The sequence below is a fragment of the Argiope bruennichi genome, chromosome X2, assembly GCF_947563725.1.
Source record: "Argiope bruennichi chromosome X2, qqArgBrue1.1, whole genome shotgun sequence".
Lineage (NCBI taxonomy): Eukaryota > Metazoa > Arthropoda > Arachnida > Araneae > Araneidae > Argiope > Argiope bruennichi.
The window spans coordinates 114,725,071-114,741,250 of NC_079163.1; positions in this window are offsets into that span (position 1 = coordinate 114,725,071).

Sequence of the window (16,180 nt, forward strand, 5' to 3'; positions counted from 1 at the left end):
GAGTTACTATGAATCATTCCAAATCATATATTTCAAAACAATATTATACATTTAAAATATTTCTTTATTTTATCGGAATTTTAAGAGTCAAGTTCCCGCACATGCGCAGAATCTATTAATAATCTTAGCATTGTGCTTTTAAAACCAGATTTACACAGTACTTAAAACTTATTGCCGAGTCGTAATCAGAGTCTTTGACCATTCAGAAGCTCTAGATACACGAGTCTTGGTGGCTAGATCGACAGGGTGTGTCATTGTGTTTTGCTGGTTTTCTGTTCGAATCTCGAAATCGACAAATAATTTTATAATTTTTCTTTTTTTTAAATAAATTTTATCTATATATCTAAATTATTCATAGAAATACTATGAATCATTCCAAATAATATATTTCAAAACCATATTTTAAATTTAAAATATTTCTATATTTTATCGGAATTTTAAGAGTCAAGTTCCCGCACATGCGCAGAATCTATTAATAATCTTAGCATTGTGCTTTTAAAACCAGATTTACACAGTACTTAAAACTTATTGCCGAGTCGTAATCAGAGTCTTTGACCATTCAGAAGCTCTAGATACACGAGTCTTGGTGGCTAGATCAACAGGGTGTGTCATTGTGTTTTGCTGGTTTTCTGTTCGAATCTCGAGATCGAAAAATAATTTATAATTTTTCTTTTTTTTAAATAAACTTTATCTTTATTTCTCCATTATTCATAGAGTTACTATGAATCATTCCAAATCTTATACTTCAAAACCATATTTTAAATTCAAAATAATTCTATATTTTATCGGAATTTTAAGAGTCAAGTTCAAGCACATGCGCAGAGTCTATTAATATTCTTAGCATTGTGCTTTTAAAACCAGATTTACACAATACTTGAAACTTATTGACGAGTCTTAATAAGAATCTTTGACCCTTCAGAAGCTCTCGAGGTACGAGTCCTTGTGGCTAGATCGGCAGGGTGTGTCATTGTATTTTGCTGGTGTTCTGTTCGAATCTCGAGATCGACGATTAATTTATAATTTTTCTTTTTTTTAAATAAATTTTATCTTTATTTCTCCATTATTCACAGAGTTACTATGAATCATTCCAAATCATATATTTCAAAACAATATTATACATTTAAAATATTTCTATATTTTATCGGAATTTTAAGAGTCAAACTCGCGCACATGCGCAGAATCTATTAATATTCTTAGCATTGTGCTTTTAAAACCAGATTTACACAATACTTAAAACTTATTGCCGAGACGTAATAAGAATCTTTGACCCTTCAGAAGCTCTCGAGGTACGCGTCTTGGTGTCGAGATCGGCAGGGTGTGTCATTGTATTTTGCTGGTCTTCTGTTCGAATCTCGAGATCGACAAATAATTTATAAATTTTCTTTTTTTTAAATAAATTTTATCTTTATTTCTCCATTATTCATAGAGTTACTATGAATCATTCCAAATCATATACTTCAAAACCATTTTTTAAATTCAAAATATTTCTATATTTTATCGGAATTTCAAGAGTCAAGTTCAAGGACATGCGCAGAATCTATTAATATTCTTAGCATTTTGCTTTTAAAACCAGATTCACACAATACTTAAAACTTATTGTCGAGTCGTAATGAGAATCTTTGACCCTTCAGAAGATCTCGAGGTATGAGACTTGGTGGCTAGATCCGCAGTGTGTGTGATTGTGTTTTGCTGGTCTTCTGTTCGAGTCTCGAGATCGACAGATAATTTTATAATTTTTCTTTTTTTTTAAATAAATTTTATCTATATTTCTCCATTATTTATAGAGTTACTATGAATCATTCCAAATCATATATTTCAAAAAAATATTATACATTTAAAATATTTCTATATTTTATCGGAATTTTAAGAGTCAAACTCGCGCACATGCGCAGAATCTATTAATATTCTTAGCATTTTGCTTTTTAAACCAGATTTACACAATACTTAAAACTTATTGTCGAGTCCTAATGAGAATCTTTGACCCTTCAGAAGTTCTCGTGGTATGAGTCCTTGTGGCTATATCGGCAGGGTGTGTCATTGTATTTTGCTGGTCTTCTGTTCGAATCTCGAGATCGACAGATAATTTTATAATTTTTCTTTTTTTTAAATAAATTTTATCTATATTTCTCCATTATTCATAGAGTTACTATGAATCATTCCAAATCATATATTTCAAAACAATATTATACATTTAAAATATTTCTTTATTTTATCGGAATTTTAAGAGTCAAGTTCCCGCACATGCGCAGAATCTATTAATAATCTTAGCATTGTGCTTTTAAAACCAGATTTACACAGTACTTAAAACTTATTGCCGAGTCGTAATCAGAGTCTTTGACCATTCAGAAGCTCTAGATACACGAGTCTTGGTGGCTAGATCGACAGGGTGTGTCATTGTGTTTTGCTGGTTTTCTGTTCGAATCTCGAAATCGACAAATAATTTTATAATTTTTCTTTTTTTTAAATAAATTTTATCTATATATCTAAATTATTCATAGAAATACTATGAATCATTCCAAATAATATATTTCAAAACCATATTTTAAATTTAAAATATTTCTATATTTTATCGGAATTTTAAGAGTCAAGTTCCCGCACATGCGCAGAATCTATTAATAATCTTAGCATTGTGCTTTTAAAACCAGATTTACACAGTACTTAAAACTTATTGCCGAGTCGTAATCAGAGTCTTTGACCATTCAGAAGCTCTAGATACACGAGTCTTGGTGGCTAGATCAACAGGGTGTGTCATTGTGTTTTGCTGGTTTTCTGTTCGAATCTCGAGATCGAAAAATAATTTATAATTTTTCTTTTTTTTAAATAAACTTTATCTTTATTTCTCCATTATTCATAGAGTTACTATGAATCATTCCAAATCTTATACTTCAAAACCATATTTTAAATTCAAAATAATTCTATATTTTATCGGAATTTTAAGAGTCAAGTTCAAGCACATGCGCAGAGTCTATTAATATTCTTAGCATTGTGCTTTTAAAACCAGATTTACACAATACTTGAAACTTATTGACGAGTCTTAATAAGAATCTTTGACCCTTCAGAAGCTCTCGAGGTACGAGTCCTTGTGGCTAGATCGGCAGGGTGTGTCATTGTATTTTGCTGGTGTTCTGTTCGAATCTCGAGATCGACGATTAATTTATAATTTTTCTTTTTTTTAAATAAATTTTATCTTTATTTCTCCATTATTCACAGAGTTACTATGAATCATTCCAAATCATATATTTCAAAACAATATTATACATTTAAAATATTTCTATATTTTATCGGAATTTTAAGAGTCAAACTCGCGCACATGCGCAGAATCTATTAATATTCTTAGCATTGTGCTTTTAAAACCAGATTTACACAATACTTAAAACTTATTGCCGAGACGTAATAAGAATCTTTGACCCTTCAGAAGCTCTCGAGGTACGCGTCTTGGTGTCGAGATCGGCAGGGTGTGTCATTGTATTTTGCTGGTCTTCTGTTCGAATCTCGAGATCGACAAATAATTTATAAATTTTCTTTTTTTTAAATAAATTTTATCTTTATTTCTCCATTATTCATAGAGTTACTATGAATCATTCCAAATCATATACTTCAAAACCATTTTTTAAATTCAAAATATTTCTATATTTTATCGGAATTTCAAGAGTCAAGTTCAAGGACATGCGCAGAATCTATTAATATTCTTAGCATTTTGCTTTTAAAACCAGATTCACACAATACTTAAAACTTATTGTCGAGTCGTAATGAGAATCTTTGACGCTTCAGAAGATCTCGAGGTACGAGTCTTGGTGGCTAGATCGGCAGGGTGTGTCATTGTATTTTGCTGCTCTTCTGTTCGAATCTCGAGATCGACAAATAATTTATAATTTTTTTTTTTTTAAATAAATTTTATCTATATTTTTTCATTATTCATAGAGTTACTATGAATCATTCCAAATCATATATTTCAAAACAATATTATACATTTAAAATATTTCTATATTTTATCGGAATTTTAAGAGTCAAGTTCGCGCACATGCGCAGAATCTATTAATATTCTTAGCATTGTGGTTTTGAAACCAGATTTACACAATACTTAAAACTTATTGCCGAGTCGTAATGAGAATCTTAGACCCTTCAGAAAATCTCGATTTACGAGACTTGGTGGCTAGATTTGCAGGGTGTGTGATTGTATTTTGCTGGTCTTCTGTTCGAATCTCGAGATCGACAAATAATTTTATAATTTTTCTTTTTTTTAAATAAATTTTATCTATATATCTAAATTATTCATAGAAATACTATGAATCATTCCAAATCATATATTTCAAAACCATATTTTAAATTTAAAATATTTCTATATTTTATCGGAATTTTAAGAGTCAAGTTCCCGCACATGCGCAGAATCTATTAATATTCTTAGCATTGTGCTTTTAAAACCAGATTTACACAATACTTAAAACATATTGCCGAGTCGTAATAAGAATCTTTGACCCTTCAGAAGCTCTCGAGGTACGCGTCTTGGTGGCGAGATCGGCAGGGTGTGTCATTGTATTTTGCTGGTCTTCTGTTCGAATCTCGAGATCGACAAATAATTTATCAATTTTCTTTTTTTTAAATAAATTTTATCTTTATTTCTCCATTATTCATAGAGTTACTATGAATCATTCCAAATCATATATTTCAAAACAATATTATACATTTAAAATATTTCTATATTTTATCGGAATTTTAAGAGTCAAACTCGCGCACATGCGCAGAATCTATTAATATTCTTAGCATTGTGCTTTTAAAACCAGATTTACACAATACTTAAAACTTATTGTCGAGTCGTAATGAGAATCTTTGACCCTTCAGAAGATCTCGAGGTACGAGACTTGGTGGCTAGATCGGCAGGGTGTGTCATAGTATTTTGCTGGTCTTCTGTTCGAATCTCGAGATCGGCAAAGATTTTATAATTTTTCTTTTTTTTTAAATAAATTTTATCTATATTTCTCCATTATTCATAGAGTTACTATGAATCATTCCAAATCATATATTTCAAAACAATATTATACATTTAAAATATTTCTATATTTTATCGGAATTTTAAGAGTCAAGTTCAAGGACATGCGCAGAATCTATTAATATTCTTAGCATTTTGCTTTTAAAACCAGATTTACACAATACTTAAAACTTATTGTCGAGTCGTAATGAGAATCTTTGACCCTTCAGAAGATCTCGATTTACGAGTCTTGGTGGCTAGATCGGCAGGGTGTGTCATTGTATTTTGCTGGTCTTCTGTTCGAATCTCGAGATCGAAAAAAAATTTATAAATTTTCTTTTTTTAAAATAAATTTTATCTTTATTTCTCCGTTATTCATAGAGTTACTATGAATCATTCCAAATCATATATTTCAAAACAATATTATACATTTAAAATATTTCTATATTTTATCGGAATTTTAAGAGTCAAACTCGCGCACATGTGCAGAATCTATTAATATTCTTAGCATTGTGCTTTTAAAACCAGATTTACACAATACTTAAAACTTATTGCCGAGACGTAATAAGAATCTTTGACCCTTCAGAAGCTCTCGAGGTACGCGTCTTGGTGTCGAGATCGGCAGGGTGTGTCATTGTATTTTGCTGGTCTTCTGTTCGAATCTCGAGATCGACAAATAATTTATAAATTTTCTTTTTTTTAAATAAATTTTATCTTTATTTTTCCATTATTCATAGAGTTACTATGAATCATTCCAAATCATATACTTCAAAACCATTTTTTAAATTCAAAATATTTCTATATTTTATCGGAATTTCAAGAGTCAAGTTCAAGGACATGCGCAGAATCTATTAATATTCTTAGCATTGTGCTTTTGAAACCAGATTTACACAATATTTAAAACTTATTGCCGAGTCTTAATGAGAATCTTTGACAATTCAGAAAATCTCGATTTACGAGAGTTGGTGGCTAGATTTGCAGGGTGTGTGGTTGTATTTTGCTGGTCTTCTGTTCGAATCTCGAGATCGACAAATAATTTTATAATTTTTCTTTTTTTTAAATAAATTTTATCTATATATCTAAATTATTCATAGAAATACTATGAATCATTCCAAATCATATATTTCAAAACCATATTTTAAATTTAAAATATTTCTATATTTTATCGGAATTTTAAGAGTCAAGTTCCCGCACATGCGCAGAATCTATTAATAATCTTAGCATTGTGCTTTTAAAAATAGATTTACACAATACTTAAAACTTATTTCCGAGTCGTAATAAGAGTCTTTGACCATTCAGAAGCTCTCGAGGTACGAGTCTTGGTGGCTAGATCAGCAGGGTGTGTCATTGTATTTTGCTGGTCTTCTGTTCGAATCTCGAGATCGACAAATACTTTATAATTTTTCTTTTTTTTAAATATATTTTATCTTTATTTCTCCATTATTCATAGAGTTACTATGAATCATTCCAAATCATATATTTCAAAACCATATTTTAAATTCAAAATATTTCTATATTTTATCGGAATTTTATGAGTCACGTTCCCGCACATGCGCAGAATCTATTAATATTCTTAGCATTGTGCTTTTAAAACCAGATTTACACAATACTTAAAATTTATTGCCGAGTCGTAATAAGAATCTTTGACCCTTCAGAAGCTCTCGATACACGAGACTTGGTGGCTAGATCCGCAGGGTGTGTGATTGTGTTTTGCTGGTCTTCTGTTCGAATCTCGAGATCGACAGATAATTTTATAATTTTTCTTTTTTTTAAATAAATTTTATCTATATTTCTCCATTATTCATAGAGTTACTATGAATCATTCCAAATCATATATTTCAAAACAATATTATACATTTAAAATATTTCTATATTTTATCGGAATTTTAAGAGTCAAACTCGCGCACATGCTCAGAATCTATTAATATTCTTAGCATTTTGCTTTTAAAACCAGATTTACACAATACTTAAAACTTATTGTCGAGTCGTAATGAGAATCTTTGACCCTTCAGAAGATCTCGAGGTACGAGTCTTGGTGGCTAGATCGGCAGGGTGTGTCATTGTATTTTGCTGGTCTTCTGTTCGAATCTCAAGATCGACAAATAATTTATAATTTTTCTTTTTTTTAAATAAATTTTATCTTTATTTCTCCATTAATCATAGAGTTACTATGAATCATTCCAAATCATATATTTCAAAACAATATTATACATTTAAAATATTTCTATATTTTATCGGAATTTTAAGAGTCAAACTCGCGCACATGCTCAGAATCTATTAATATTCTTAGCATTGTGCTTTTAAAACAAGATTTACACAATACTTAAGACTTATTGTCGAGTCGTAATGAGAATCTTTGACCCTTCAGAAGATCTCGAGGTACGAGTCTTGGTGGCTAGATCGGCAGGGTGTGTCATTGTGTTTTGCTGGTCTTCTGTTCGAATCTCGAGATCGACAAATAATTTATAATTTTTCTTTTTTTTAAATAAATTTTATCTTTATTTCTCCATTATTCATAGAGTTACTATGAATCATTCCAAATCATATAATTCAAAACCATATTTTAAATTCAAAATATTTTAATATTTTATCGGAATTTTAAGAGTCAAGTTCAAGGACATGCGCAGAATCTATTAATATTCTTAGCATTTTGCTTTTAAAACCAGATTTACACAATACTTAAAACTTATTGTCGAGTCGTAATGAGAATCTTTGACCCTTCAGAAGATCTCGAGGTACGAGTCTTGGTGGCTAGATCGGCAGGGTGTGTCATTGTATTTTGCTGGTCTTATGTTCGAATCTCGAGATCGACAAATAACTTATAATTTTTCTTTTTTTTAAATAAATTTTATCTATATTTCTTCATTATTCATAGAGTTACTATGAATCATTTCAAATCATATATTTTAAAACAATATTATACATTTAAAATATTTCTATATTTTATCGGAATTTTAAGAGTCAAGTTCGCGCACATGCGCAGAATCTATTAATATTCTTAGCATTGTGCTTTTGAAACCAGATTTACACAATACTTAAAACTTATTGCCGAGTCGTAATGAGAATCTTTGACCCTTCAGAAGATCTCGATGTACGAGACTTGGTGGCTAGATCCGCAGGGTGTGTGATTGTGTTTTGCTGGTCTTCTGTTCGAATCTCGAGATCGACAAATAATTTTATAATTTTTCTTTTTTTTAAATAAATTTTATCTATATATCTAAATTATTCATAGAAATACTATGAATCATTCCAAATCATATATTTCAAAACCATATTTTAAATTTAAAATATTTCTATATTTTATCGGAATTTTAAGAGTCAAGTTCCCGCACATGCGCAGAATCTATTAATAATCTTAGCATTGTGCTTTTAAAACCAGATTTACACAATACTTAAAACTTATTGCCGAGTCGTAATAAGAATCTTTGACCCTTCAGAAGCTCTCGATACACGAGTCTTGGTGGCTAGATCGGCAGGGTGTGTCATTGTGTTTTGCTGGTTTTCTGTTCGAATCTCGAGATCGACAAATAATTTATAATTTTTCTTTTTTTTTAAATAAATTTTATCTTTATTTCTCCATTAATCATAGAGTTACTATGAATCATTCCAAATCATATATTTCAAAACAATATTATAAATTTAAAATATTTCTATATTTTATCGGAATTTTAAGAGTCAATTTCGCGCACATGCGCAGAATCTATTAATATTCTTAGCATTGTGCTTTTAAAACCAGATTTACACAATACTTAAAACTTATTGTCGAGTCGTAATGAGAATCTTTGACCCTTCAGAAGATCTCGCGGTACGAGTCTTGGTGGCTAGATCGGCAGAGTGTGTCATTGTATTTTGCTGGTCTTATGTTCGAATCTCGAGATCGACAAATAATTTATAATTTTTCTTTTTTTTAAATAAATTTTATCTATATTTCTTCATTATTCATAGAGTTACTATGAATCATTCCAAATCATATATTTCAAAACAATATTATACATTTAAAATATTTCTATATTTTATCGGAATTTTAAGAGTCACGTTCCCGCACATGCGCAGAATCTATTAATATTCTTAGCATTGTGCTTTTGAAACCAGATTTACACAATACTTAAAACTTATTGCCGAGTCGTAATGAGAATCTTTGACCCTTCAGAAAATCTCGATTTACGAGACTTGGTGGCTAGATTTGCAGGGTGTGTGATTGTATTTTGCTGGTCTTCTGTTCGAATCTCGAGATCGACAAATAATTTTATAATTTTTCTTTTTTTTAAATAAATTTTATCTATATATCTAAATTATTCATAGAAATACTATGAATCATTCCAAATCATATATTTCAAAACCATATTTTAAATTTAAAATATTTCTATAGTTTATCGGAATTTTAAGAGTCAAGTTCCCGCACATGCGCAGAATCTATTAATAATCTTAGCATTGTGCTTTTAAAACCAGATTTACACAATACTTAAAACTTATTGCCGAGTCGTAATAAGAGTCTTTGACCATTCAGAAGCTCTCGAGGTACGAGTCTTGGTGGGTAGATCAGCAGGGTGTGTCATTGTATTTTGCTGGTCTTCTGTTCGAATCTCGAGATCGACAAATACTTTATAATTTTTCTTTTTTTAAAATATATTTTATCTTTATTTCTCCATTATTCATAGAGTTACCATGAATCATTCCAAATCATATATTTCAAAACAATATTATAAATTTAAAATATTTCTATAATTTATCGGAATTTTAAGAGTGAAGTTCGCGCACATGCGCAGAATCTATTAATATTCTTAGCATTGTGCTTTTAAAAAAAATTTACACAATACTTAAAACTTATTGCCGAGTCGTAATGAGAATCTTTGACCCTTCAGAAGATCTCGAGGCACGAGTCTTGGTGGCTAGATCGGCAGGGTGTGTCATTGTGTTTTGCTGGTCTTCTGTTCGAATCTCGAGATCGACAAATAATTTTATAATTTTTCTTTTTTTTAAATAAATTTTATCTTTATTTATCCATTATTCATAGAGTTACTATGAATCATTCCAAATCATATATTTCAAAACCATATTTTAAATTCAAAATATTTCTATATTTTATCGGAATTTTATGAGTCACGTTCCCGCACATGCGCAGAATCTATTAATATTCTTAGCATTGTGCTTTTAAAACCAGATTTACACAATACTTAAAACTTATTGCCGAGACTTAATGAGAATCTTTGACCCTTCAGAAGGTCTCGAGGTACGAGTCTTTGTGGCTAGATCGGCAGGGTGTGTCATAGTATTTTGCTGGTCTTCTGTTCGAATCTCAAGATCGACAAATAATTTATAATTTTTCTTTTTTTTAAATAAATTTTATCTTTATTTCTCCATTAATCATAGAGTTACTATGAATCATTCCAAATCATATATTTCAAAACAATATTATACATTTAAAATATTTCTATATTTTATCGGAATTTTAAGAGTCAAACTCGCGCACATGCTCAGAATCTATTAATATTCTTAGCATTGTGCTTTTAAAACAAGATTTTCACAATACTTAAGACTTATTGTCGAGTCGTAATGAGAATCTTTGACCCTTCAGAAGATCTCGAGGTACGAGTCTTGGTGGCTAGATCGGCAGGGTGTGTCATTGTGTTTTGCTGGTCTTCTGTTCGAATCTCGAGATCGACAAATAATTTATAATTTTTCTTTTTTTTAAATAAATTTTATCTTTATTTCTCCATTATTCATAGAGTTACTATGAATCATTCCAAATCATATACTTCAAAACCATATTTTAAATTCAAAATATTTCTATATTTTATCGGAATTTTAAGAGTGAAGTTCAAGGACATGCGCAGAATCTATTAATATTCTTAGCATTGTGCTTTTGAAACCAGATTTACACAATACTTAAAACTTATTGTCGAGTCGTAATGAGAATCTTTGACCCTTCAGAAGATCTCGAGGTACGAGTCTTGGTGGCTAGATCGGCAGGGTGTGTCATTGTGTTTTGCTGGTCTTCTGTTCGAATCTCGAGATCGACAAATAATTTTATAATTTTTCTTTTTTTTAAATAAATTTTATCTTTATTTATCCATTATTCATAGAGTTACTATGAATCATTCCAAATCATATATTTCAAAACCATATTTTAAATTCAAAATATTTCTATATTTTATCGGAGTTTTATGAGTCACGTTCCCGCACATGCGCAGAATCTATTAATATTCTTAGCATTGTGCTTTTAAAACCAGATTTACACAATACTTAAAACTTATTGCCGAGACTTAATGAGAATCTTTGACCCTTCAGAAGGTCTCGAGGTACGAGTCTTGGTGGCTAGATCGGCAGGGTGTGTCATTGTATTTTGCTGGTCTTCTGTTCGAATCTCGAGATCGACAAATAATTTATAATTTTTCTTTTTTTTAAATAAATTTTATCTTTATTTCTCCATTATTCATAGAGTTACTATGAATCATTCCAAATCATATATTTCAAAACAATATTATACATTTAAAATATTTCTATATTTTATCGGAATTTTAAGAGTCACGTTCCCGCACATGCGCAGAATCTATTAATATTCTTTGCATTGTGCTTTTGAAACCAGATTTACACAATACTTAAAACTTATTGCCGAGTCGTAATGAGAATCTTTGACCCTTCAGAAAATCTCGATTTACGAGACTTGGTGGCTAGATTTGCAGGGTGTGTGATTGTATTTTGCTGGTCTTGTGTTCGAATCTCGAGATCGACAAATAATTTTATAATTTTTCTTTTTTTTAAATATATTTTATCTTTATTTCTCCATTATTCATAGAGTTACCATGAATCATTCCAAATCATATATTTCAAAACAATATTATAAATTTAAAATATTTCTATAATTTATCGGAATTTTAAGAGTGAAGTTCGCGCACATGCGCAGAATCTATTAATATTCTTAGCATTGTGCTTTTAAAAAAAATTTACACAATACTTAAAACTTATTGCCGAGTCGTAATGAGAATCTTTGACCCTTCAGAAGATCTCGAGGTACGAGTCTTTGTGGCTAGATCGGCAGGGTGTGTCATAGTATTTTGCTGGTCTTCTGTTCGAATCTCAAGATCGACAAATAATTTATAATTTTTCTTTTTTTTAAATAAATTTTATCTTTATTTCTCCATTAATCATAGAGTTACTATGAATCATTCCAAATCATATATTTCAAAACAATATTATACATTTAAAATATTTCTATATTTTATCGGAATTTTAAGAGTCAAACTCGCGCACATGCTCAGAATCTATTAATATTCTTAGCATTGTGCTTTTAAAACAAGATTTACACAATACTTAAGACTTATTGTCGAGTCGTAATGAGAATCTTTGACCCTTCAGAAGATCTCGAGGTACGAGTCGTGGTGGCTAGATCGGCAGGGTGTGTCATTGTGTTTTGCTGGTCTTCTGTTCGAATCTCGAGATCGACAAATAATTTATAATTTTTGTTTTTTTTAAATAAATTTTATCTTTATTTCTCCATTATTCATAGAGTTACTATGAATCATTCCAAATCATATACTTCAAAACCATATTTTAAATTCAAAATATTTCTATATTTTATCGGAATTTTAAGAGTGAAGTTCAAGGACATGCGCAGAATCTATTAATATTCTTAGCATTGTGCTTTTGAAACCAGATTTACACAATACTTAAAACTTATTGTCGAGTCGTAATTAGAATCTTTGACCCTTCAGAAGATCTCGAGGTACGAGTCTTGGTGGCTAGATCGGCAGGGTGTGTCATTGTGTTTTGCTGGTCTTCTGTTCGAATCTCGAGATCGACAAATAATTTTATAATTTTTCATTTTTTAAATAAATTTTATCTTTATTTATCCATTATTCATAGAGTTACTATGAATCATTCCAAATCATATATTTCAAAACCATATTTTAAATTCAAAATATTTCTATATTTTATCGGAATTTTATGAGTCACGTTCCCGCACATGCGCAGAATCTATTAATATTCTTAGCATTGTGCTTTTAAAACCAGATTTACACAATACTTAAAACTTATTGCCGAGACTTAATGAGAATCTTTGACCCTTCAGAAGGTCTCGAGGTACGAGTCTTGGTGGCTAGATCGGCAGGGTGTGTCATTGTATTTTGCTGGTCTTCTGTTCGAATCTCGAGATCGACAAATAATTTATAATTTTTCTTTTTTTTAAATAAATTTTATCTTTATTTCTCCATTATTCATAGAGTTACTATGAATCATTCCAAATCATATACTTCAAAACCATATTTTAAATTCAAAATATTTCTATATTTTATCGGAATTTTAAGAGTCAAGTTCAAGGACATGCGCAGAATCTATTAATATTCTTAGCATTTTGCTTTTAAAACCAGATTCACACAATACTTAAAACTTATTGTCGAGTCGTAATGAGAATCTTTGACCCTTCAGAAGATCTCGAGGTACGAGTCTTGGTGGCTAGAACGGCAGGGTGTGTCATTGTATTTTGCTGCTCTTCTGTTCGAATCTCGAGATCGACAAATAATTTATAATTTTTCTTTTTTTTAAATAAATTTTATCTATATTTCTTCATTATTCATAGAGTTACTATGAATCATTCCAAATCATATATTTCAAAACAATATTATACATTTAAAATATTTCTATATTTTATCGGAATTTTAAGAGTCAAGTTCGCGCACATGCGCAGAATCTATTAATATTCTTAGCATTGTGCTTTTGAAACCAGATTTACACAATACTTAAAACTTATTGCCGAGTCTTAATGAGAATCTTTGACAATTCAGAAAATCTCGATTTACGAGAGTTGGTGGCTAGATCAGCAGGGTGTGTCATTGTATTTTGCTGGTCTTCTGTTCGAATCTCGAGATCGACAAATACTTTATAATTTTTCTTTTTTTTTTAATATATTTTATCTTTATTTCTCCATTATTCATAGAGTTACTATGAATCATTCCAAATCATATATTTCAAAACCATATTTTAAATTCAAAATATTTCTATATTTTATCGGAATTTTATGAGTCACGTTCCCGCACATGCGCAGAATCTATTAATATTCTTAGCATTGTGCTTTTAAAACCAGATTTACACAATACTTAAAACTTATTGCCGAGTCGTAATAAGAATCTTTGACCCTTCAGAAGCTCTCGATACACGAGTCTTGGTGGCTAGATCGGCAGGGTGTGTCATTGTGTTTTGCTGGTTTTCTGTTCGAATCTCGAGATCGACAAATAATTTATAATTTTTCTTTTTTTTTAAATAAATTTTATCTTTATTTCTCCATTAATCATAGAGTTACTATGAATCATTCCAAATCATATATTTCAAAACAATATTTAAAATTTAAGATATTTCTATATTTTATCGGAATTTTAAGAGTCAATTTCGCGCACATGCGCAGAATCTATTAATATTCTTAGCATTGTGCTTTTAAAACCAGATTTACACAATACTTAAAACTTATTGTCGAGTCGTAATGAGAATCTTTGACCCTTCAGAAGATCTCGAGGTACGAGTCTTGGTGGCTAGATCGGCAGGGTCTGTCATTGTATTTTGCTGGTCTTATGTTCGAATCTCGAGATCGACAAATAATTTATAATTTTTCTTTTTTTTAAATAAATTTTATCTATATTTCTTCATTATTCATAGAGTTACTATGAATCATTCCAAATCATATATTTCAAAACAATATTATACATTTAAAATATTTCTATATTTTATCGGAATTTTAAGAGTCAAGTTCGCGCACATGCGCAGAATCTATTAATATTCTTAGCATTGTGCTTTTGAAACCAGATTTACACAATACTTAAAACTTATTGCCGAGTCGTAATGAGAATCTTTGACCCTTCAGAAAATCTCGATTTACGAGACTTGGTGGCTAGATTTGCAGGGTGTGTGATTGTATTTTGCTGGTCTTCTGTTCGAATCTCGAGATCGACAAATAATTTTATAATTTTTCTTTTTTTTTAAATAAATTTTATCTATATATCTAAATTATTCATAGAAATACTATGAATCATTCCAAATCATATATTTCAAAACCATATTTTAAATTTAAAATATTTCTATATTTTATCGGAATTTTAAGAGTCAAGTTCCCGCACATGCGCAGAATCTATTAATAATCTTAGCATTGTGCTTTTAAAACCAGATTTACACAATACTTAAAACTTATTGCCGAGTCGTAATAAGAGTCTTTGACCATTCAGAAGCTCTCGAGGTACGAGTCTTGGTGGCTAGATCGGCAGGGTGTGTCATTGTATTTTGCTGGTCTTCTGTTCGAATCTCGAGATCGACAAATAATTTATAATTTTTCTTTTTTTTAAATAAATTTTATCTTTATTTCTCCATTATTCATAGAGTTACTATGAATCATTCCAAATCATATACTTCAAAACCATATTTTAAATTCAAAATATTTCTATATTTTATCGGAATTTTAAGAGTGAAGTTCAAGGACATGCGCAGAATCTATTAATATTCTTAGCATTGTGCTTTTGAAACCAGATTTACACAATACTTAAAACTTATTGTCGAGTCGTAATGAGAATCTTTGACCCTTCTGAAGATCTCGAGGTACGAGTCTTGGTGGCTAGATCGGCAGGGTGTGTCATTGTGTTTTGCTGGTCTTCTGTTCGAATCTCGAGATCGACGAATAATTTTATAATTTTTCTTTTTTTTAAATAAATTTTATCTTTATTTTTCCATTATTCATAGAGTTACTATGAATCATTCCAAATCATATATTTCAAAACCATATTTTAAATTCAAAATATTTCTATATTTTATCGGAATTTTATGAGTCACGTTCCCGCACATGCGCAGAATCTATTAATATTCTTAGCATTGTGCTTTTAAAACCAGATTTACACAATACTTAAAACTTATTGCCGAGACTTAATGAGAATCTTTGACCCTTCAGAAGATCTCGAGGTACGAGTCTTGGTGGCTAGATCGGCAGGGTGTGTCATAGTATTTTGCTGGTCTTCTGTTCGAATCTCAAGATCGACAAATAATTTATAATTTTTCTTTTTTTTAAATAAATTTTATCTTTATTTCTCCATTAATCATAGAGTTACTATGAATCATTCCAAATCATATATTTCAAAACAATATTATACATTTAAAATATTTCTATATTTTATCGGAATTTTAAGAGTCAAACTCGCGCACATGCTCAGAATCTATTAATATTCTTAGCATTGTGCTTTTAAA